The 23070-nt window shown below is 44.8% G+C and overlaps 1 long non-coding RNA gene across 2 annotated transcripts; it reads right to left on the bottom strand.

The window, feature by feature from the left end:
* Positions 1-484: 484 nt before the first annotated feature.
* On the bottom strand, positions 485-21110 carry LOC120405205. Of its 2 annotated transcripts, none has more exons than XR_005598436.1 (3): positions 20999-21110; positions 11831-11872; positions 485-634 (listed from the first exon to the last, which is right to left on the bottom strand). It is a non-coding gene; the product is annotated as an uncharacterized LOC120405205 (long non-coding RNA). The 2 variants fall into 2 exon arrangements; XR_005598435.1 differs by lacking the exon at positions 485-634 and adding an exon at positions 9806-10377.
* Positions 21111-23070: the final 1960 nt, after the last annotated feature.

The raw sequence follows: 23070 nt of genomic DNA, 5'->3' as shown, positions 1-23070 counted from the left end.
GTGCACATAGTAACTCCACAGGTGTTTAAGTACAGGAATTTATAGGCTTTCCTGTTGAAGCAGGAGGATATTGTAAACTCAGTGGGCAGTGGTGGTGCTTATAAATATAGCAAGAAGCTTAACTCCAAAGCAGTGAGTTTACATCACTTTGGTAACTCCAGAACAAGGAGATGACAAGCTCTGTTGATAATACCAGAAGAATTTGTTTGCTGGAGACACACGAAACTTCAACTTGAGGAAGTTAGAAGCTCAGCTAACGATACCTGTGAAACTTATCAATTGTGCAACAGAACCATCTGCAGCTCAAGAAACTTTGACTTTCCACTGACCAGCTGAAGGACTTTTTCCGCAAGCCCAGTAATTAAGGACTTTGCCTTTTTTTCATTAAAACAAATACAATCTAGAGAAATTAAAAAGGTGCTAAAATGAATTGTAAATACTTTCTTTATTTTTCTAAACTGGATTATAAATTCCAGTTCATAAAGACTTTTTCAGAATCAACCATACAGTTTTAGAAGTCAATCCTGCTTCTCTTCTTTCTCTAACTGCCTGATCGTTCATGCTGCTGGGCACCCTCACTGATATTCAGCACCTCACAGGTCAGGTCATGAGTGAATTTTATCTTTCTGATATTCTAGCCACGTAAAATATAAACACACACATGATCAGTCAGTTTTAGGGAAAAATAATGGCATTAAATTTAATTCTTATCTCCAGAGTACTTTAACTGGAAATTATTAACACTGGACTTGATCCTGCAAGGTACTGAGTACCCTCAGATTCCATTTACTCCAGTTGAGGGTACTCTGCAGCTTTTATTTTAGATCCCAAGGTATCAGAATGTTTTTCTAGTCTAGCAGAGGAACAGTTTTTCAGAGTAATGGAAACATTGCCAGTTTCCTCACTGCAGTATGACAGAATGGCTTCTCATCAGTTTGTGAACAAATTATTATGGACTATTAACAAACATAAAGAGAACAGTATGTTTCTGTCTGTCGACCTTGGAAGTACTTCTGTTGTTCTATCACTGAGTTCTTTACCACACCATGACAGGAGATACAGTGACAGCAAAGTAGTGATGGGAAGTGCTGCGAGCACTTGAGAATATGAATTAAAATATTCTCTCATGTTGCTCTGAGCGGCAAGATCGATTCCTGTTGCTATTCCTCACACTCTGTATTTTAAAGCACAGCTGACTGCTGGCATGTGTTTGCCTTTGTTTCAAATCTCTCTGGATAACACAAGTTTAAAATGCATTTTTTAGCCTGATGTTATTTAGTACTGTATGTAAATTCTGGTCCCATACTACATCAAACATTGGTCCCTATACACTCAGATTTTTGTTGCCTTTGGATGTTGTGGTTTATGTATATTATACAAAAATTTATACATTTCAACAAACTGCAAGGCAGCTAAAATTATTATTTAGAGAACTTTTCATTAGAAGCCATTGAAGCTATTTATAAACATTAAGTAATTAATGAAACAAGTGAGATAATGATATTTTCCCCATTTTACAGATGATTAAACATGGGGATATATATATGTTAGGTGACTTGTTTAGAGTGATGAATTGAGTTAGTAGCAGAATCAGTAATAGATCCCAGGAATTTTGATTCCCCCACCCATGTCTATTTTCTCAAGCACTCTGCCTCTCCAAGAGACTAAAAACAAATAAAACTAGTTGAAGTTGTCTATGAGAAATATTTACAGCAAAACTGAAAAATGGTGCTGAATTACACCAAAATTCACAAATTCCCATCAGTTTGTACATTCCCTGGTTGTTTTCCTGATATAGGTTCAATTTGCTGGAGAAAATTATTTTCCCCCTAAGGCAAACAAACAAACAAACAAAACAAAAAACCCCATGAAACTGCTGAGGATAGAAATAAGCAGAATTTTGATTACCATCTGGGAAGCCAAAGTGACAAGTCAAAATGCACTCATTTCAGTACATGTGCAAAAGTTTCACATCGTTTTGGCAATAATGTACGATGATCCCAATTTCTTTCTACTAAGGCCGGGTCTTCAGTAGGAGAAAGGGATCATGTTAAAATCCTAGCGTGGACAAGACATGTTATAGTTTTAATATATTTAGCTGATTATGGTAAATCCTATGGAGACACTTTGTAGTGCAGCACAGCTGGGCTCCGCTAGCTTATGTGCCTTCTCTCCTCAAAAACTGGTTAGGGATGTCTCAGGTTCATGCAATCACCAATGCACTTTATTTGTAGCTATTTCCCCCACCTTGCAAACTATATACAGGTTTGTTTCACAGCCAGACTTTACAAGCAGCACAGCAAACCGATCCCTCTTAACCTCTACCCTCTCTCCAGCTTCCTTCCTACTTTCCTTCCTTCCTCCCTCCCAGCCCTTTTATAGTCCCTGGATAATTAGGCTGGCACCTGTTAGTTGCCAGGCAGGCACAGGCCTATTCAACCTGCTCCAACTTCCCTCAAATTGGAACTGGCATAGCAGAGGGCTGATTAAGCACTCCTTGCCCAGCACCCTGTCACACACCTAAATTGGTTAAGAACATAACAACATAAGAATGGCAATACTGGGTCAGACCAATCATCCATAAAACCCAGTATCCTGTCTTCTGACAGTAGCTAGTGCCAGAGGCTTCAGAGGGAATGAATAGAATAGGACAATTATCAGGTGATCCATCCCCTGTCATCCAGTCCCAGCTTCTGGCAGTCAGCGGTTTAGGGACACCCAGACCTTGGCTTGTGTCCCTGAACATGTTATCTAATGGGCATTGATAAACCTATCATCCATGAACATATCTAATTCTTTTGTGAACCTACTTATATTTTTGGCCTTCAAAACATCCCCTGGTTTGACAATCCATAGGTTGACTGTACTCTTTTATGTCTGCTTTTAACCTGATGCCTATTAATTTCATTGGTTCTTATGTGATGTGAAGGTCATTTCATGTAAGGAAAGAGAGTGAATGTCAACAGAGGAGTGGAAGAACTGAGCTGTTATTTATAGTTTTCTCACTAACTCCCTCTATGAAGGGGTTATGGGGTAAATAACATCTCCGTTTACCTTCTACACACCAGTCATGATTTTATAGACCTCTATCTTAGCCCTCCTTAGTTGTCTCTTTACTAAGATGAACAGTTCCAGTCTTTTTAATCTCTCCTCATATGGAAGCTGTTCCATATCCCTAATCATTTTTGTGTCTCTTCTCTGTACTTTTTCCAATTCTAATATATCTTTCTTGAGATGGTGTGACCAAAACTGCATGCAGAATTCAAGGTGTGGGCCTGTGCTCTGTGTCCACTCCACACAGGACTGGAAGGAGTTAAGGTGGTCAGGTAGGCCAGTTAACTCCATTGGCTGCCCCTGGAGGGAGAACCAAGAAGCAGGGAATGGATTGCAAGTAGGCTCAGCTGGACAGGAACAAGTGGGGACCATAAAGCTGGCAACAAACAGGGCTGCTGGGAAAGGGCAATTGCTCCCTGAGAAAAGAGAGAGCGAGAGCGTGCATGAGCAAGCGTGTGCATACAGAACTGCTTGGAGTAGGGTCTGTGGGCTGGAGCCCAGAGTAGTCGGTGGGCATGGCATAGACCAGGCATGGGATACTGAACTGTAAATCTCCCTGGATCACTGAAAGCAACAGAGAATTTGAAGGACTGCACCTCAGAAAAAAGGAAACACAGATAGTGACCTAGCTGGAGAACCAAGTCATGAAAAGAATGCTGTGGTTCCTGGAGCAAGAGAGGGGCTGCAGACCAGCGAGAGAGAGAGTGACAGCATGCAACCATGGGATGAGGTGTTGACCTCATGAGCTAATCCCTAGAGTGACCAGGAGGAGGCACCAGACTAACAGTGAATGGCGCACCCTGTGACAGGATGTACCATGCATTTATATAGTGGTGGTATGGTATTTTCTTTCCCTTTCCTAATGGTTCGTAACATTCAGTTAGGGGTTTTATTTATTTTTTTTTGACTGCCACTGCACATAGATTAGATGTGTTCAGAGAACTATCCATGATGACTTCAAGACCTCTTTCTTGAATGGTAACAGCTAAATTAGGCCCCATCATTTTGTATGTGTAGTTGGGATTATGTTTTCCAATTTATTTTAATTTGCCATTATCAACACTAAATTTCGTCTGTCATTTTGTTGCCCAGTCACACAATTTTATAAGATCACTTTGTATATTACAGTTCTTCTGTAGGGTTAACCTCAGCCCTATATATATGTTAAAACTATAACTGCCTTGTCAAATCTATGATTTTAACATGTGGTAGTTAACAAGTATTAGCTAACACATTTTAAATACACAGTTTTTTTCCTAGTGTGGACAATGTCCTAGACTACTATCAAAACACAAACAAGGGCTTTATAATATATTTCTTATCCTGCAATGATAGATTAAGACAGAACAAATGGCTGTACAGATAAACTTGATCTGTCAAATCAGTGTGGATGCATTGCAATGTATGATCATGGGACCACGTTTACCGCTAGAGTCTGTCTGCAGCCTGCAGACAGGATAAAAGTCATGCTCTTACTGATGGAGTGCTAGCTGATGGAGACTTCCCATTAGCTGAAGTCACAGAGACCTGTGTTTTTCGAATGGAAGGTCCTAATGCTACATGACTGGTTTAGTTGGCAATTGTTGGTACTCATAGCTTTGTTACAGTAGGACATAGGATCAGTTTAAAAACAGACTGTTTTGGTCTTTACACAGTACCTGTGCAAAGTGTTGAATTACGGGGCACAAATTTAATGTTAGAAAAGAGAGAGAGAGGTGCTGCCTGCTGGTCTCTGTCAACAGAAAGGGGTGGAAGCCAAAAATTCAGCTGTAACTATAGTTTTGTCACTAACTCCCTCTGTGATCTTGGACAAATCACCTAATATCTCTGTTTTGACTTCATCTGTAAATGTAGATAATCAGTCCCCACATAGAGCTAAATAGTGCACATTACACAGATTAAGGGATAGAGAGGAGCTGTGTCTCCTGTGAGAGCCTGGGGAGGAATTCTGCTACAGAATATCTTGTATGTAAAGGTGAGATCTATGTAATAAGTTTCAGAACTATTGGAGAGCTACCCCATACAAAATAAGTGCATTGACAGAATGTGACAGTTGCTAATAAACAGTCAAAATTCAAAGAATCCTGTGGCACCTTATAGACTAACAGACGTTTTGCAGCATGAGCTTTCGTGGGTGAATACCCACTTCTTCGGATGCAAGTGGTGGAAATTTCCAGGGGCAGGTTTATATATGCAAGCAAGAAGCAAGCTAGAGATAACGAGGTTAGTTCAATCAGGCAGGATGAGGCCCTGTTCTAGCAGTTGAGGTGTGAAAACCAAGGGAGGAGAAACTGGTTCTGTAATTGGCAAGCCATTCACAGTCTTTGTTTAATCCTGAGCTGATGGTGTCAAATTTGCAGATGAACTGGAGCTCAGCAGTTTCTCTTTGAAGTCTGGTCCTGAAGTTTTTTTGCTGCAGGATGGCCACCTTAAGATCTGCTATTGTGTGGCCAGGGAGGTTGAAGTGTTCTACTACAGGTTTTTGTATATTGCCATTCCTAATATCTGATTTGTGTCCATTTATCCTTTTCCTTAGAGACTGTCCAGTTTGGCCGATGTACATAGCAGAGGGGCATTGCTGGCATATGATGGCATATATTACATTGGTGGACGTGCAGGTGAATGAACCGGTGATGGTGTGGCTGATCTGGTTAGGTCCTGTGATGGTGTTGCTGGTGTAGATATGTGGGCAGAGTTGGCATCGAGGTTTGTTGCATGGGTTGGTTCCTGAGCTAGAGTTACTATGGTGCGGTGTGCAGTTACTGGTGAGAATATGCTTCAGGTTGGCAGGTTGTCTGTGGGCGAGGACTGGCCTGCCACCCAAGGCCTGTGAAAGTGTGGGATCATTCTCCAGGATGGGTTGTAGATCCCTGATGATGCGCTGGAGGGGTTTTAGCTGGGGACTGTATGTGATGGCCAGTGGAGTTCTGTTGGTTTCTTTCTTGGGTTTGTCTTGCAGTAGGAGGCTTCTGGGTACACGTCTGGCTCTGTTGATCTGTCTCCTTATTTCCTCGTGCGGGTACTGTAGTTTTGAGAATGCTTGGTGGAGATTTTGTAGGTGTTGGTCTCTGTCTGTGGGGTTAGAGCAGATGCGGTTGTACCTCAGTGCTTGGCTGTAGACAATGGATCTTGTGGTGTGCCCGGGATGGAAGCTGGAGGCATGAAGGTAGGCATAGCGGTCGGTAGGTTTTCGGTATAGGGTGGTGTTAATGTGACCATCAATTATTTGCACCGTAGTGACTAGGAAGTGGACCTCCCGTGTAGATTGGTCCAGGCTGAGGTTGATGGTGGGGTGGAAGCTGTTGAAATCGTGGTGGAATTTTTCCAGAGTCTCCTTCCCATGGGTCCAGATGATGAAGATGTCATCAATGTAGCATAGGTAGAGAAGGGGCGTGAGTGGACGGGAGCTGAGGAAGTGTTGTTCCAGGTCAGCCATAAAAATATTGGCATATTGTGGGGCCATGCGGGTGCCCATAGCGGTGCCACTGATCTGGAGATATATATTGTCATCAAATATATCTAAGGGTATGTTGATTTGTTCCGGTGTTAGTGTAGGGAGTGTCCTGAGTAGATGGTTCAGTTCCTTAGTGTATTCTTCAGTGGGATCTGAGGGAAGTGGCCTGTAGAATTTGGTGTTGGAGAGTTGTCTGGCGGCCTCCTTTTGGTAGTCAGACCTGTTCATGATGACAACAGCACCTCCTTTATCAGCCTCTTTGATTATAATGTCAGGATGGTTTCTGAGGCTGTGGATGGCATTGCGTTCTGCACGACTTAGGTTATGAGGCAAACGATGTTGTTTTTCCACAATTTCTGCCTGTGCACGTCGGCGAAAGCATTCAATGTATAGGTCCAGACTGTCATTTCGACCCTCAGGAGGAGTCCATGTGGAGTTCTTCTTTTTGTGCTGTTGGTGGGAGGGTAACTGTATATCAGTGCGCTGTTCAGTGTTGTCCTGAAAGTATTCTTTGAGTCGGAGACGGCGAAAGTAGGCTTCCAGATCACCGCAGAATTGTATCATGTTGGTGGGGGTGGCAGGGCAAAAAGAGAGTCCCCGAGATAGGACAGACGTTTCTTCTGGGCTGAGTGTGTGGTTGGATAGATTGACGATATTGCTGGGTGGGTTAGGGGTACCACGGTTGTGGCCCCATGTGGCAGGTAGGAGTTTAGACAGCTTACAGTCCTTTTTCCTTTGTAGAGAGGTGAAGTGAGTGATGTAGATCTCCTGTCTTATTTTAGTAAAGTCCGTTTGTATGGAAGTTTGGTTATTGATGAGAGTCTCCAGGTTGGAGAGCTCTTTTTTGATGTTTTCCTGTTTGCTGTATAGGAGGCTGATCAGGTGGTTCCTCAGTTTCTTTGATAGAGTATGGCATAATCTCTCACTGTGGTCTGTGTAGTATGTAGATAGCAGTGGATTTTTTACCTTTAGTCCATTTGGTATGATGTCCATCCGTTTGCATTTGGAAAGGAAGATGATGTCTGTCTGTATTTGTGCAAGTTATCTCCCAGCTATCTCCGTGACACCACTGATTTCCTGAGGAAACTACAATGCATTGGTGACCTTCCAGAAAACACCATCCTGGCCACCATGGATGTAGAGGCTCTCTACACCAACATCCCACACGCTGATGGAATACAAGCTGTCAGGAACAGTATCCCTGATGATGCCACAGCACAACTGGTTGCTGAGCTCTGTGCCTTTATCCTCAGACACAACTATTTCAAATTTGATGACAATATATATCTCCAGATCAGTGGCACCACTATGGGCACCCGCATGGCCCCACAATATGCCAATATTTTTATGGCTGACCTGGAACAACGCTTCCTCAGCTCCCGTCCACTCACGCCCCTTCTCTACCTACGCTACATTGATGACATCTTCATCATCTGGACCCATGGGAAGGAGACTCTGGAAAAATTCCACCACGATTTCAACAGCTTCCACCCCACCATCAACCTCAGCTTGGACCAATCTACACGGGAGGTCCACTTCCTAGACACTACGGTGCAAATAATTGATGGTCACATTAACACCACCCTATACCGAAAACCTACCGACCGCTATGCCTACCTTCATGCCTCCAGCTTCCATCCCGGGCACACCACAAGATCCATTGTCTACAGCCAAGCACTGAGGTACAACCGCATCTGCTCTAACCCCACAGACAGAGACCAACACCTACAAAATCTCCACCAAGCATTCTCAAAACTACAGTACCCGCACGAGGAAATAAGGAGACAGATCAACAGAGCCAGACGTGTACCCAGAAGCCTCCTACTGCAAGACAAACCCAAGAAAGAAACCAACAGGACTCCACTGGCCATCACATACAGTCCCCAGCTAAAACCCTCCAGCGCATCATCAGGGATCTACAACCCATCCTGGAGAATGATCCCACACTTTCACAGGCCTTGGGTGGCAGGCCAGTCCTCGCCCACAGACAACCTGCCAACCTGAAGCATATTCTCACCAGTAACTGCACACCGCACCATAGTAACTCTAGCTCAGGAACCAACCCATGCAACAAACCTCGATGCCAACTCTGCCCACATATCTACACCAGCAACACCATCACAGGACCTAACCAGATCAGCCACACCATCACCGGTTCATTCACCTGCACGTCCACCAATGTAATATATGCCATCATATGCCAGCAATGCCCCTCTGCTATGTACATCGGCCAAACTGGACAGTCTCTAAGGAAAAGGATAAATGGACACAAATCAGATATTAGGAATGGCAATATACAAAAACCTGTAGGAGAACACTTCAACCTCCCTGGCCACACAATAGCAGATCTTAAGGTGGCCATCCTGCAGCAAAAAAACTTCAGGACCAGACTTCAAAGAGAAACTGCTGAGCTCCAGTTCATCTGCAAATTTGACACCATCAGCTCAGGATTAAACAAAGACTGTGAATGGCTTGCCAATTACAGAACCAGTTTCTCCTCCCTTGGTTTTCACACCTCAACTGCTAGAACAGGGCCTCATCCTGCCTGATTGAACTAACCTCGTTATCTCTAGCTTGCTTCTTGCTTGCATTTATAAACCTGCCCCTGGAAATTTCCACCACTTGCATCCGAAGAAGTGGGTATTCACCCACGAAAGCTCATGCTGCAAAACGTCTGTTAGTCTATAAGGTGCCACAGGATTCTTTGTTGCTTTTATAGATCCAGACTAACACGGCTACCCCTCTGATAGTCAAAATTCAGGAAATTGTAAAAGTGCAACCGTAACTCTGACTCCTGCTGCATTCACATCACAAAAATCTCTAATGGTCACACACTAGTTTTCCAATGATGCTTCACCTTAATCAGTGTATACAATATGTGATGCTCAATTAATGAGGCAGTTGTTGATTATTGTGGGTTATTGTTCAGTGTGTGGGTCCAGGCCTCCTTTACTGCACAGCATCCAAAGCCTTCCTTGAATAAGGACTTTTCTTCCTTTATATGTTTTTTTGCATATGTTTTATCACTGTCACATCTGACTGGCAAGTCATAAAAGGATAAGCATATCTGTCATACATAGAGATGTTTGGAAGATGTCAACACACTGTCATTGTAATTGGCTGCATTTTACTAGATGGTCCATAGTGTCTTTTAATGTACTCCAAAATGCATCTTATTTTGATGTTAAATCTGCAATTCTTTTACACTGTATAGAAGATGGAAAACAAATTTTGTAAATCTCTTATCATTTAAATAGAGTGAACCTTCTATTTAGGTAGTTTACCACCACTGCAATGATTTATTCTGGGGCATATATAGAAAAACTGAGAGGGAAATGTAAGACAAAGAAAAGGAAGGAAATAGAAACAATTTGAAAAATTCCATCTGGTGGCTGTTGGTCTGGTTTATTCTTCATCCCTCTGCTGTGCTTCGATGGTATCCATGAAGACGGCAGCTTTCATGGGTATGAGATTAGCAAATTCATTTGATTCTTCATACTCTGGTGCCAACTCTCTCTCCAGCAATAATCCCAGGCAATTCTTTCTAAAAATTATGCACTAGTTCAATCACAAATTACTGAGAGTGATGCAGGAATCAGTTGGTGAAATTCTATGGCATGTATTATGCAAGAGGTCAGACAAGGTGATTCCAATGGTCCAATTTGGCCTTAAAAATCTATGAGTCAATATATTATTACAAAGTTCTGTTGTCCTTAAAAAATGCCAGGCATATTATTTTGAGTGTAGTCTTTCAGTAACATCATTAAAAGCAGATGGCTAGGTGTTTCAAATATCTGGCTACAGGAGACTGTTGTAGCATTTCTAGGCTGCACGCCTGGTTTCTTTTGTCAAGAGGAAAATTAGAAAACCTGTCCAAGAGAATGGGAAGAATGTCAAGAAACACTGCTGAGGATGGAAAGTTAAAAGTAACAGAGAGATAAAAACAAAGATGGATGGGCCATTCTGCAGAAATATAGAGCAACCTTATACCAGTTATTTACACAACTTGAGGCAGATCATAAACTTTCTCACCTTGTTGTACCACTCATCTACTAAGAATCCTTTTAATGAGAGACTCTTTTCTTCTTAACTGACATAAATTGAATCTGTTAGCATGCCCGTTTCATCACAATGCCCTCATGCACAGCAAGGCTTCTTTAGAAATGGTCCCACCTATTATCGAAGATGTGGACAAACTGGGCAGAGTCTGAGAAAAATAAGAAAAAAGATGAAAGGTCTAGAAAAATTGACTTATAGGTATACCTAGTGTTGACAAAAGAAGATGTAGTGAGTATGTGATAAGTCTTTGAATATGTAAAGGATTATTATAAAGAGGATAGTGATTCTCCATGTCCACTGAAGGTAGGACAAGAAGTAATGGACTTAATCTGCAACAAGGGAAATTTAGGTTAGATATTAGGGGGAAAAAAACTTTCTAACTATAAGGGTAGTTAAGCTTTGGAATAGGTTTCCAAGGAAAGATGGGGAATCCCTATCAAGAACAGGTTAGACAAACACCTGTCAGGAATGGTGTAGGTTTACCTGGTCCTGACTCAGCATACAGTATTGCACTAGATGACCTTTCAAAGTCTCTTCCAGCTCCTCATTTCTGTGCTTCTATGATTGCATGGAGAGCCTGGATCTCCAATGCCTTGCACTTAGTACAGTCAATGACATGTGTGCAAAGAGAGCATAACACACTACTGTTCTGATTTGCTAGCATTTTATATTCATTTTGCTCACTCCATCTGAGGGTTGGGCTAGTGTGCCCAGCAAACCAGCTCTGCTCATTCCCAACTTGTGCATGTCCCATACTTAGCCCTCATACCCAAGGTCAGGGGATATAAAGGCAACTTTGCAGCATCCAAGAATCCTGTCTGAGGCTGCTTTAAGTCCCCTTGTAGAGCAGCACAAAGAAGTTAGGTACAAGAATCTGTCCCTTCTTGTTGCCTACACAATATTTCTATTGAATTCAATCTCATAGAGGTGGTCAGGTTACCCCTACTTCCTGATTGATATTAAGCACATGATGGCCACCTAACATTTAAAAATATTCCCCTTAGGGTCTAACCTGAGAGCATACAGGTTTTTTTTCAGGTTTTTGTGTTATTAATAGTTTTTCACTGTATACCTAACTGTTCTTAGCATCCCTCTTAAAATATAACTAGGCTGTTTCAGAATCTATTATGCATCTAAGATTATCAAGTACCAGTCCCTGAAAACAAGACCATTACATCAGCCAGCCTGTGTAATGTTCTAAAAGGAAAAGAACCCTTGCTAGAATAGCATCTGGGAGAATTAAATGATGCTCATTATCCATACCTTGGTCCACTGGAGCAGATCTAGCTGATTTAAAAGTAAATGCTGTAAGGGAAGAGAAATTGTATAATTTAGCTCTTCAGTAAAACAGCCCTAGGCAGATATTATACAAAGCTTTCCACGCTTTTTCAAAACTAAGACGAAACTAAGCAAAATCTACTAAAAAAGAGATGTGAGGTTTCACAACTTGCTTGAAGTAGACATCTTGCTCCACAGAGATTTAAAACACCTGAAAGTCATTCTCAGCCTTCTTTTTCAGAGCAACCTTATACCAGTGCTTCAGCCACTTAGAAACCCTATTTTTTTCCACTTGCCTAAAGCCAATTCTGACAAGCAAAGTTTCAGCTTTTAATATAAATTGGAGAATACCTTCCATCCCCAAAAGATGCCTCTCCCCAATCCTTCTTTTAAATGCAGAGCCTCAAGTCATCCTGTTAGCTTGCCAACAAGTTAAGCAACTGTGACTGCGTTTTAAACACTGATTTGGAAAATACTGTCCAGCTAGTAAGCAAGCCAGTGACTTTGTACATACAGGGCCCAATCCTGCCCTGCTGAAGTTATTTGAAGTTTTTCCATGCACTTCAATGGGAGAAGGTGTAACCTCAACATTATAAAGGGTGCTAGATAAGCAGAACTCCCCTGACCATTCAGAGCTAGCTGCCTTATCCTAGGCTGACCATTTTAACCAGACATACCTGTATAACGTCTTTAATGTGCTGAAGATAAGTGCATAAGCCCAGCTGGCCAAGGAGAAGCTGCCCCTACCACCACTACATAGTTCTCAACAGGAGTACAATTAAATGTCAAGGAGTTTAGAAGCTCTGCAGCACTGAAAAGCCCATTCCTGAGAAGCTTATAACTGGCCTTCAGTTAAGATAGAACTTTGGTTAACTTGAATTCAATAAATTGGGGTTGAATAGTCTTTTCTTTCTTTATTTTTTCCTCATAGAAACTGAAATAATAATAAATCATTGCAAATAAAAGACACAGCATTTTCCATACCCAAATGGACCCATTAATAATCCACTCCTAGAACAGATTTTGAAAATGTCAAGTGCTGAATGCCTTAAAGAGAGGCAAAATAACCCTCTCCTATTGCACCTTATTGTGCAACATTTGAACAATTCACTCTTCCAAGTTGTTCAATGCCAGCTGGCAAAAATATCCCCCTTTTTGAACCCCGTTGGGCTAATAACTGGAAATGAGTAAATTGCATTTTCTAACAAGGAAGAAATTACAAAGCATTGCCTTGAGCTATTTACCATATTATCATCAGATAACGCAGTAGTGTTGCTGAAAGTAATTGTTCTATTGCCACTGTTTCCAGTAGAGTAAACATGTAGTTACTGCATAAGTGTTGTAAAATCCCATGTGCTATTTCTGTGGTAGTAAATAACTCTTCTAAAAGGATATCTAGGATTCACTTTGCTACGGGAACAAAAGTGTCTTGGAAACTGGGATTCAGAAGTGAAACTGCACTCTTTAGTGAATAACTATCAGAGCAGTCATGTATATGCGAATGGCCTTTTCATTGGAAATGTGTTTTTGCATTTACAGACATCCTCCTCGCATACAAATCTTTTCAATTGATCATTGTGGGTCTGATTAAGACACAGAATTTCTAAGAGAGAGTGTAATTATAAGAATAATCAGCATGCTTTATCCTGTGTGATGCTCAGCATTCAGAACTGAGTTGGGAATGTTTTACACCTTGCAGGATGAATCTACACATTTGCCTGCGAGTGGCTTTGGTTATCATATGTTTTGGACAGCATCCATACTAAAATTATTTTTGTTATTTCTCAAAAAAAAATATTTTTTTTGCCTGATCCAAAGTCCAACAATGACTTTGATAATGGAGTGGACAGTATGCTTGTAAAAGTCCCAAATGACACCACCTGAAAGGTGTTACTAGCACTTTGGAGGATAGGATAAGAATTCAAAATGACCTTGACTAATTGGTCTGAAATCAACACAATGAAATTCAGTAAAGATAAGTGAAAAGTACTTCACTTAAGAAGGAAAAATCAAGTGCAAAACTACAAACTGGGGAATAACTGGCTAGGTGACAGTACTGTTGGAAAAGGATCTGAGGTTATAGTGCATCACAGATTGAATATGATTCAGGACAGGGGCGGCTCCAGGCCCCAGCACGCCAAGCGTGTGCTTGGGGCGGCATGCCGCGGGGGGTGCTCTGCCGGTCGCCGTGAGGGCAGCAGGCTGCTTCGGTGGACCTCCCGCAGGCATGCCTGCGGAGGGTCCGGTGGTCCCACGGCTCTGGTGGACCACCAAAGCCGTGGAACCAGCGGACCGTGGAGCCAGTGGACCCTCCGCCATGCTTGGGGCAGCGAAATGTCTAGAGCCGCCCCTGATTCAGGAGGTAACTGTCCTAATCTACTTAGCACTCATGAGAACTCAGCTGGAGTATTGTGGAAAGATGTAGACAAATTGGAGAGGGTCCAGAGGAGAGCAACAGAAATGAATAAATGATTAAGAAAATCTGACCTATGGGTTAAAAAAATTGGTCACGTTTAGTCTTGAGAAAAGAAGACTGAGAGGGAATATGATAAGTCTTCAAATATGTTAAGGGCTGTTATTAAGAGGATGGTGATCAGTTATTCTCTTTCCAGTGAAGGTAGGACAAGAAGTAATGGACTTAATCTGCAGCAAGGGAGATTAGGTTATATATTAGAAAGAAAGAAAAAAAAACTTAGCTATAAGGGTAGTTACGATCTGGAAAAGGTTTGCAATGGAGGTTGTGGAATCTTCACCATTAGTGGTTTTTAAGAACAGGTTAGACCAACACCTGTCAGGTATGGTCTAGGAATACTTGGATGTCCCTCAGTACAGGGGGCTAGATTTGATGACGTCTCCAGATCCCTTGCAGCCCTACATTTGGATGTGGGAAAGACTTAATTGTGTTTCAGATCAGGGCCTATTTTCTCTCTGTTCCCCCCCTTCTCTCCCCCGACAAAAGTTTATGCAGGCATTAGTGATATTCGGGGATTTATTGTAGCAGCAGCAGGAAAATCAGAATGAGAGCAGTCAGAGACTGTGATTTTCCACTAAAATCCATCTATCTCAGGATTATATACTGCCACCCATCACCATAGCATTCGAACGCCTTGCAGTTAAATTAAATAAAATTAGCAAAATCCCCAATTCTCTTTTTTGATCTAAGGCCTTGTCTACACTACAAGACTATTTCGAATCTACTTAAGTCGAATTTGTGTATCCACAGTAAAGACACTAATTCGAATTTCTGAGTCCACATTAACAGGGCCGGCATTGACTTTCGAAGCAGTGCACTGTGGGAAGCTATCCCACAGTTCCCGCAGTCCCCGCTGCCCATTGGAATGCTGGGTAGAGCTCCCAATGCCTGCTGGGGGAAAAAATGTGTCGAGGGTGGTTTTGGGTAACTGTCGTCATCGAACCGTCAATCACGCCCTCCCTCCCTGAAAGCGCCGGCGGGAAATCTGTTCGCGCACTTTTCTGGTCGGTTACAGCGCGGACGCCACAGCACTGCGAGCATGGAGCCCGCTGCGATCATCGCTGCACTTATGGCCGTTGTCAACTCCTCGCACCTTATCGTCCACCTCTTCCACGGTCAGCTGCTGAGAAATCGGGCGAGGAGGCTCCGGCAGCGCGGTGAGGAGAGTGGCGCAGACCTCTCAGAAAGCAGGGTACGCCGGGCAGTGGAGATCATGGTGGCAATGGGTCAAGTTCATGGTGTGGAACGGCGATTCTGGGCCCGGGAAACAAGCACGGACTGGTGGGACCGCATAGTGCTGCAGGTCTGGGATGAAACAGAGTGGCTGCGAAACTTCAGGATGCGTAAGGGCACTTTCCTTGAACTCTGTGACTTGCTGGCCCCTGCCCTGAAGCGCCAGGACACACGGATGCGAGCAGCCCTGAGTGTGCAGAAGCGAGTGGGCATAGCCCTCTGGAAACTTGCCACGCCAGACAGCTACCGGTCAGTAGCGAACCACTTTGGCGTCGGCAAATCTACCGTGGGGGTTGCTGTGATTCAAGTAGCCCACGCAATCGTTGAGCAACTGCTCTCAAAGGTAGTGACTCTCGGAAACGTCCAGGTCGTCATAGATGGCTTCGCCGCGATGGGATTCCCAAACTGCGGTGGGGCTATAGATGGGACTCACATCCCTATCCTGGCACCAGCCCACCAGGCCAGCCAGTATATTAACCGAAAGGGCTACTTTTCAATGGTGCTGCAAGCACTGGTGGACCATAGGGGACGTTTTACCAACATCTTCGTCGGGTGGGTGGGCAAGGTTCATGACGCGCGTGTGTTCAGGAACTCTGGTCTGTTTAGACGCCTCCAGGCAGGAACTTTCTTCCCGGACCACAAAATAATGGTTGGGGATGTGCAGATGCCTACAGTGATCCTCGGGGACCCAGCCTACCCGCTAATGCCCTGGCTCATGAAGCCCTATACAGGCGCCTTGGACAGTGAGAAGGAACTCTTCAACTACCGGCTGAGCAAGTGCAGAATGGTGGTGGAGTGTGCTTTCGGACGTCTCAAGGGGAGGTGGCGGAGCTTACTGACTCGCTCGGACATCAGCGAAAAGAATATCCCCGTAGTTATTGCTGCTTGCTGTGTGCTCCACAATGTCTGTGAGAGCAAGGGTGAGACCTTTTTGGCTGGATGGGAGGTTGAGGCAAATCGCCTGGCTGCTGTTTACGCTCAGCCAGACACCCGTGCCAAAAGAATATCCCAGCGGGAAGCGCAGTGTATCCGGGAGGCTTTGAAAGCAAGTTTCCTTGGAGAGCAGGGTAACCTATGACTCTCCACTTGATTTTAAGAGATGCTGATCCTGGGCCTGTGTCTCTATGTGTTGAGTGAGATCTGCGGTTACATACCCCGTTCTCCAAGTTTCCCCCACTTCCCAAACACGTTTTAAAACAAATTAAACGGAACAGTTATTGTTAATAAATCTTTCTTTTACTTTGCATTTCTGTTCAGGTTTTGAAACATGGACGCATACTGTGCTGGGTACGGTGTGCACTGATGTACAGACGGCTTGTACAATACAGGACGGACAGCCTCCTGCTCCTACATAGGTCTCTGGGGTGGGGGACGGTTTCAAGTGGTTGTGCATGTAGGGGTGGGTTTGCTGGAAGGGGCGAGTGGTGCCGTCTTTGGATAGGGATTTGGATGCAGGCTCTGGGCTGTGGGTTTGGGCGTAGGAAGGGGTGATGGGTGTGGGGGAAGGGTGAATATCTGTCCGTGGATGAGGGCTCTTGTTGGGGCTCAGGGCAGTGGAGAGGATCGCGCCTGCGGTGGAAGTGCATGGTAAGGGCAGCATGCCTTAACATTAGGGGGTGGCAGGCGCTAGGACCGTGGACAAGCGTACACATCACAGAATGACCCGGGGCAGCATACACCACACAGAGTGACCCTGGTGACTACTGACTGCAGTCTGTGTGTGCCCTGCAGTTGATCCTGCCCCCGATAGTCTGTACCCTGCTAATGTAGGCTATCCCGTGCATTTATAAATCCTCCCCCCCCCCCCCCACATACACACAGTCTTCTGACACGAAAGACGTGACGGAAAGAGTGAACAACAGCAAACAGCTTTTATTAATCTACTACATAGTGGGGTGATGAAACTTGGATTTGGGACTGGGTGATCCTGTAAGGGAAGCGCTTCTACACAGTTATAGCGTCAGAGGTGTGTGGTACATTAGCGCTCAGCTGTGGTGCAGTGACAGTTCTCACGGCCCCTACCGCCCCTCCGTCTTGTAATTTTCGGTGAGGGGGGGACAGGACTTCTTGGCGTTGGAGGGTGGTTGCAGATACAGTGCAGGGGGGCTCTCTCCTCCTGCCTGCGGTCCTGCAGAACATCAACAAGGCACCGGAGCGTGTCCGTTTGCTCCCTCATTAGCCCAAGCAGCTTTTGAGTCGCCTGCTGGTCTTCCTGCCGCCACCTGTCCTCCCGTTCGCGGTGTGAGCGCTGCTGCTGAGAGAGGGTCTCCCTCCAGTGGCTCTGCTGGGCCGCCTCGGCTCTGGAGCAGGCCATCAGTTCCGCGAGCATCTCGTCCCGAGTCTTTTTCTTTCGCCGCCTAATCTGAGCCAGCCTCTGCGAGGGGGATGCCGGGGCAGTCCGGGAAAGAGCAGAAGCTGTGTGATCGGAAACAGTAAGTGATTTCCTTGAACAGATACATGTTTGCGAACAGTGAACACAGTGTAGTCAGTTTCTCTGAACAAGACCATACAGGGCACCAAGTTCCACGAGATCTCAGGACAAGTTCAAGATTTCGGAATACGCTCTCATTGGCGGCGCCATTGCACAGGAGAGCGGACAAGCGGGGAGAGACAGCTGAATCCGTCTTGCAGACAGTCCTGGTAAGCCTTAAAGTAGATAATGCTTATCAGTTAGTGGATAGCTGTGCTCTCCTGCTAAAGGCAATCTGGAAAGCAGAAAGGCTGAGCCTTTTCCAGCCCCTCCCGCCAGTGCACGGGAAAGATCAATGTATGCTTGTTCTCTGTGGCCTCCAGCACGTGGCTGTTAAGCGAGGGTCGTTGTTATGCAACCTAATTTAAAACCATTAACAGTAGTAAAAATACACTAATTGCCCTACTTAGATGCAGCCTGTCCAGAACGACATCACCCTGAGGCGGGTCACTCGGAGTCAGAGAGAGCGGATGCTAAGGGAAGCCCTGCACAGACCAGGACCATATGCAGCAATGCTGGTGGAGGCGATGATTCCTCTGTACATTAGGATGTCCTGGCGCGGAAGAGTGTGCTTCCACGGAGCACCCAACAAGGCACCTCTCCCCAGGAACCTCCTGCGGAGGCTTTTCGAGCAGCTCTCTGAGAGCTTTGTTGAACTGTCCCAAGAGGATTATTGCTCTATCCCTATATGTGTGGACCTACTTTTTGTATAGTTTGAGATTTAAATTTTTTTATATAGTATTTCTATTTTTTCTATACCTGCTTTTTTAAAAAATAAATGTTTCCCTGTTTGTAGCACTTACCGCCTGATCCTTCCCCTGATTCTGAGTCCGGGTTAACGGGCGGGGAGGGTTGGTAGGGGATCTCTGTGAGGGTGATGAAGAGATCCTGGCTGTCAGGGCAAGCGGTATTGTGTTCGCTGTCGCCTGCGCCGTCCTCCACAAACCCTTCCTCATCTTCCCCATCGGCAAACATCGCCGAGGAACTGTCCAGGTACACTATGCCATCCTCAGAGTCCACGGTCACTGGTGGGGCAGTGGTGGCAGACCCACCGAGAATGGCATGCAGTGCCTCGTAGAAGCGGCATGTCTGGGGCTGTGCTCGGGCGTCTGTTTGCCGCTCTGACTTTTTGGTAACCTTGTCTCAGGTCCTTGACTTTCACGTGGCACTGCATCGCATCCCGGCTGTATCCTTTGTCTATCATGGCTTTGGAGACCTTCTCGAAGGTCTTTGCATTCCGCTTGTTGGAGCGCAGCTCCGAGAGCACAGACTCCTCGCCCCACACAGTGATCAGATCCATGACTTCCCGGTCAGTCCATGCTGGGGACCTCTTTCTATTCTTGGATTGCCCGGACTCCTCTGCTGGAGAGCTCTGCATCGTTGCAGGTGCTGTGGAGCTCGCCCCGATGTCCAACCAGGACGTCAGATTCAAAGTGCCCAGACAGGAAAAGGAATTCAAATTTTCCCGGGTCGTTTCCTGTGTGGCTGGTCAGAGCATCGAAGCTCGGACTGCTGTCCAGAGCGTCAACAGAGTGGTGCAGTGTGGGATAGCTCCCGGAGCTACTAAGTTCGATTAGCATCCACACCTAGCCTAATTCGAGCTAGCCATGTCGAATTTAGCGCTACTCCACCTGTCGGGGTGGAGTACCAAATTCGAACTAAAGAGCCCTCTAGTTCGAATTAAATGGCTTCCTGGTGTGGACGGTTGACCGGTTAGTTCGAATTAACGCTGCTAAATTTGACTTAAAGTCCTAGTGTAGACCAGGCCTTAGAGTGGGATGTGTGTGTTTGAGTGTATGTGTGTGTATATAATATATACAGTCTAGTGGGGTTTAGGGGTCAAAGGGAGTGTCATATTTATGGTAAAAAGGCATTTTCAAAGAGGAAGGTTTTGCAGCCTTTCCAGGTTCTGAATTTGCCTGATCACCTTTGGAAGTTATTCTATAGCTGGTTCCCCCTTCACTGAGAATACTTTGTTCTCAGCTCTCAAGTGTTTCCTTCTGGACTTTTTGATCTGCGTTCCCCCCCTGGAGCACACTAGGGATGAGGGAGGATCTTGGAGAATTTACAGTCAGTAAGTGAAGGCAGCAAAGGAAGAGAACACGGAGTTTTGGGTGGCAAAAGGGCACAGATGGGAAAAGCAAGCATCTGTTTAATGTACAATAGTTCTAGGAGTAAGATCTATGGATTAATTACAAATAAAAAACCCAAACAGGGACATTTAGAATTAAAAACATGAGGCTTTAACTTAACCTCAGGGTTCTGGTGACTACAGAAACCAGAGGAATTTTGCTTTTGTGGTTTAACATCTCAAGAACACTTTCTTGGCATTTTAGCCCCATAATCCAGTTGCTTCTTATTTATTCACTACTCCATGAGCAGTTTTCATTATTGATATTAACATAAGCATTACAGGCAAACAAAAAAAGTCTTTTTTTTTTAAGTTTTTCTCTTTTTTTTCTCAAGCAAATATATATGTTATTTACCAGTGAGCTAAATTTCACATAATGATGCAGGCATATGCTAAAATACCATGAACTAGTGATTAGGGGATAGCTGTGCCAGAGGCAAATTTTGCTTGACTATGCTGTAAAAAGGAATGGGGGGCGGGGAGGAACTGATAAGGCCCACTGAAGCAAAAGAAGCATCTGATGAAGATTAATGTAAATCATAAATAACATTTCTAATGTTTGTTTTTCAATAGAAGAAAGGATCAGTAATCGGAGTTCAAAACTTAGATGTGTTTGTAAATTTTCAGGCATTACCATATCACCTCCTCATGGCCCAATTTAGCACTGCAGGTGAGCATCACTTTAATTTCTCCAAATAGAGCAGGAACTGATTCACTTTAACTGCCCAGTGCAAGAAGGACACATTTTTAACACAATTCTATCCTCCCCCAGAAACCTGATTAAAAGGGGACAATCATTGTAACAAACAGTTCATCAGGACTCTGGTTCAGGGCTCCTAAGCTTACCATCCACTCCAACCCTCTGAGGGGTATGACTGAATAGCAACTAGACACCCATGCCTGGCCCGTGCCAGCCGACTCAGGCTCATGGGGCTCAGCCTGTAGGGCTGTTTCTTTGCTGTGTAGACTTCTGGGCTTGGGTTAGAGCCTGGGATTGGACTGGAGCCTAGGCTCTAGAACCCTGTCATAGACTCATAGACTTTAAGGTCAGAAGGGACCATTATGATCAGCTAGTCTGGCCTCCTGCACAATGCAGACCACAGAATCTCACCCACCTACTCCTGTAATAAACCCCTAACCTATGTCTGAGCTATTGAAGTCCTCAAATCGTGGTTTAAAGACTTCAAGCTGCAGAGAATCTTCCAGCAAGTGACCCATGCCCCACGCTGCAGAGGAAGGTGAAAAGCCCCCAGGGTCTCTGCCAATCTGCCCTGGAAGAAAATTCCTTCCTGACCCCAGATGGCGATCAGCTAAACCCTGAGCATGTGGGCAAGACTCACCAGCCAGACCCCAGGAAAGAATTCTCTGTAGTAACTCAGATCCCACCCCATTTAACATCCCATCTCTAAGCCTGGGCTCCAGCCCAAGCCCAGAAGTCTAAACAGCAATGAAAGAGCCCTGCAGCGCAAGCTCTGCAAGCCTTAGCTGTCTGACCTGGGTAAACTGCAAGTGCCTAGTGGCTGGGTCACTGTGTCAGTTTAGGTTTCTGTCTTGCTGCTTAAGAGAACAACTACCACTCTCTGCAGCTTTCCAGATTTCTATTATTTCTACTCTTCCCTGTGTCTCCCTGCACTGTTTCCTGGTCCTGTTTATGTGGCTCAGCCCCCAGCATGAGACAGGACCTCCTTGATTAGCCCTAGGCCACAGGCTTCAGACTGTCCCTTAGTATACTCCCTCCCCGCCCCCATACTTCTTTACATAGGCATGTTGATATTTGCCTCAGAAAATTGTTAAAAAGAGCAGTTGGCACTGCTATAGCTGAGATAAAAGAGAATACAACCTGTGACAGACCCAGACCAGTAGGGTACAGGAATCTGGTCGAGGGCAAATATACTGGTTACTGGATGAGTAGTTTTCTGTTCCCTGAATGACCAGAGCAGGGGCTGCACTAGAGTAATCAGGAACCTGCTAGAACCAATTAAGGTAGACAGGCTGATTAGAACACCTGCAGCCAATCAAGGCAGGCTAATCAGGGCACCTGGGTTTAAAAAGAAGCTCACTTCAGTTAGTGGTGTGCGTGTGAGGAGCTAGGAGCAGAGTGGGAGTGCTGTAGGACTAAGGAGTACAAGTGTTATCAGACACCAGGAAGAAGGTCCTGTGGTGAGGATAAAGGTGTTTGGAGGAGGTCATGGGGAAGTATCCCAGGGAGTTGTAGCTGTCATGCAGCTGTTACAGGAGGCACTATAGACAGCTGCAATCCACAGGGCCCTGGGCTAGAACCTGGAGTAGAGGTCTGGCCTGGGTTCCCCTCCCAACTCCTGATCAGACACAGGATGAGTTGACCCAGACTGTGGGTTCCACCAGAGGGGAAGATCACTGCGGTGAACAAATCTGCCAATAAGTGCAGGACCCACCAAGGTAGAGGAGAAACTTTGGCACAAACCTTATTTTGCATAGCATCAGTCATACAAACTGTACCCCAAACTGATTACAGAATCAAATAGTCCACTTACAGATGTAGGATGAAATTTTCAAAAGAGCCAAAGGGGGTTAGGTGCCCAGTGCTCACTGAATTTCAATAGGATTTATACACCTTACTCCCTTAGGTTACATTGAACATTAAATAAGATCTATGAAAGAGAAATTGCAGGCAAGGTAGATAAGATGAGCCAAATGCAGCCCAGAATAAGTGGTGCATCTTCCATGGAAGTCTCAGACAGTCGGAGCTGTAGAAGAAAAAGCCCCCCCGGCCCCGACAGTAGTAATAAGAATCTGTGAATAGATAGAAGGAAGGCTAGTACAAGATGGATAGCAAGTGTGTAGACAGAAATAAGGATCCAAATCAGGGTCACATCAGGATCAATGAGAAAAATTCTATTGACTTCAGTGGGACCATATTTTTGGTCCAAGGACTCTGA

The sequence above is a fragment of the Mauremys reevesii genome, linkage group 4 (genome assembly GCF_016161935.1).
Source record: "Mauremys reevesii isolate NIE-2019 linkage group 4, ASM1616193v1, whole genome shotgun sequence".
In the NCBI taxonomy this organism is placed as follows: Eukaryota; Metazoa; Chordata; order Testudines; family Geoemydidae; genus Mauremys; species Mauremys reevesii.
Note: the sequence above shows the minus strand (reverse complement) of the source record. Positions and strands in the feature narration are given on the sequence as shown.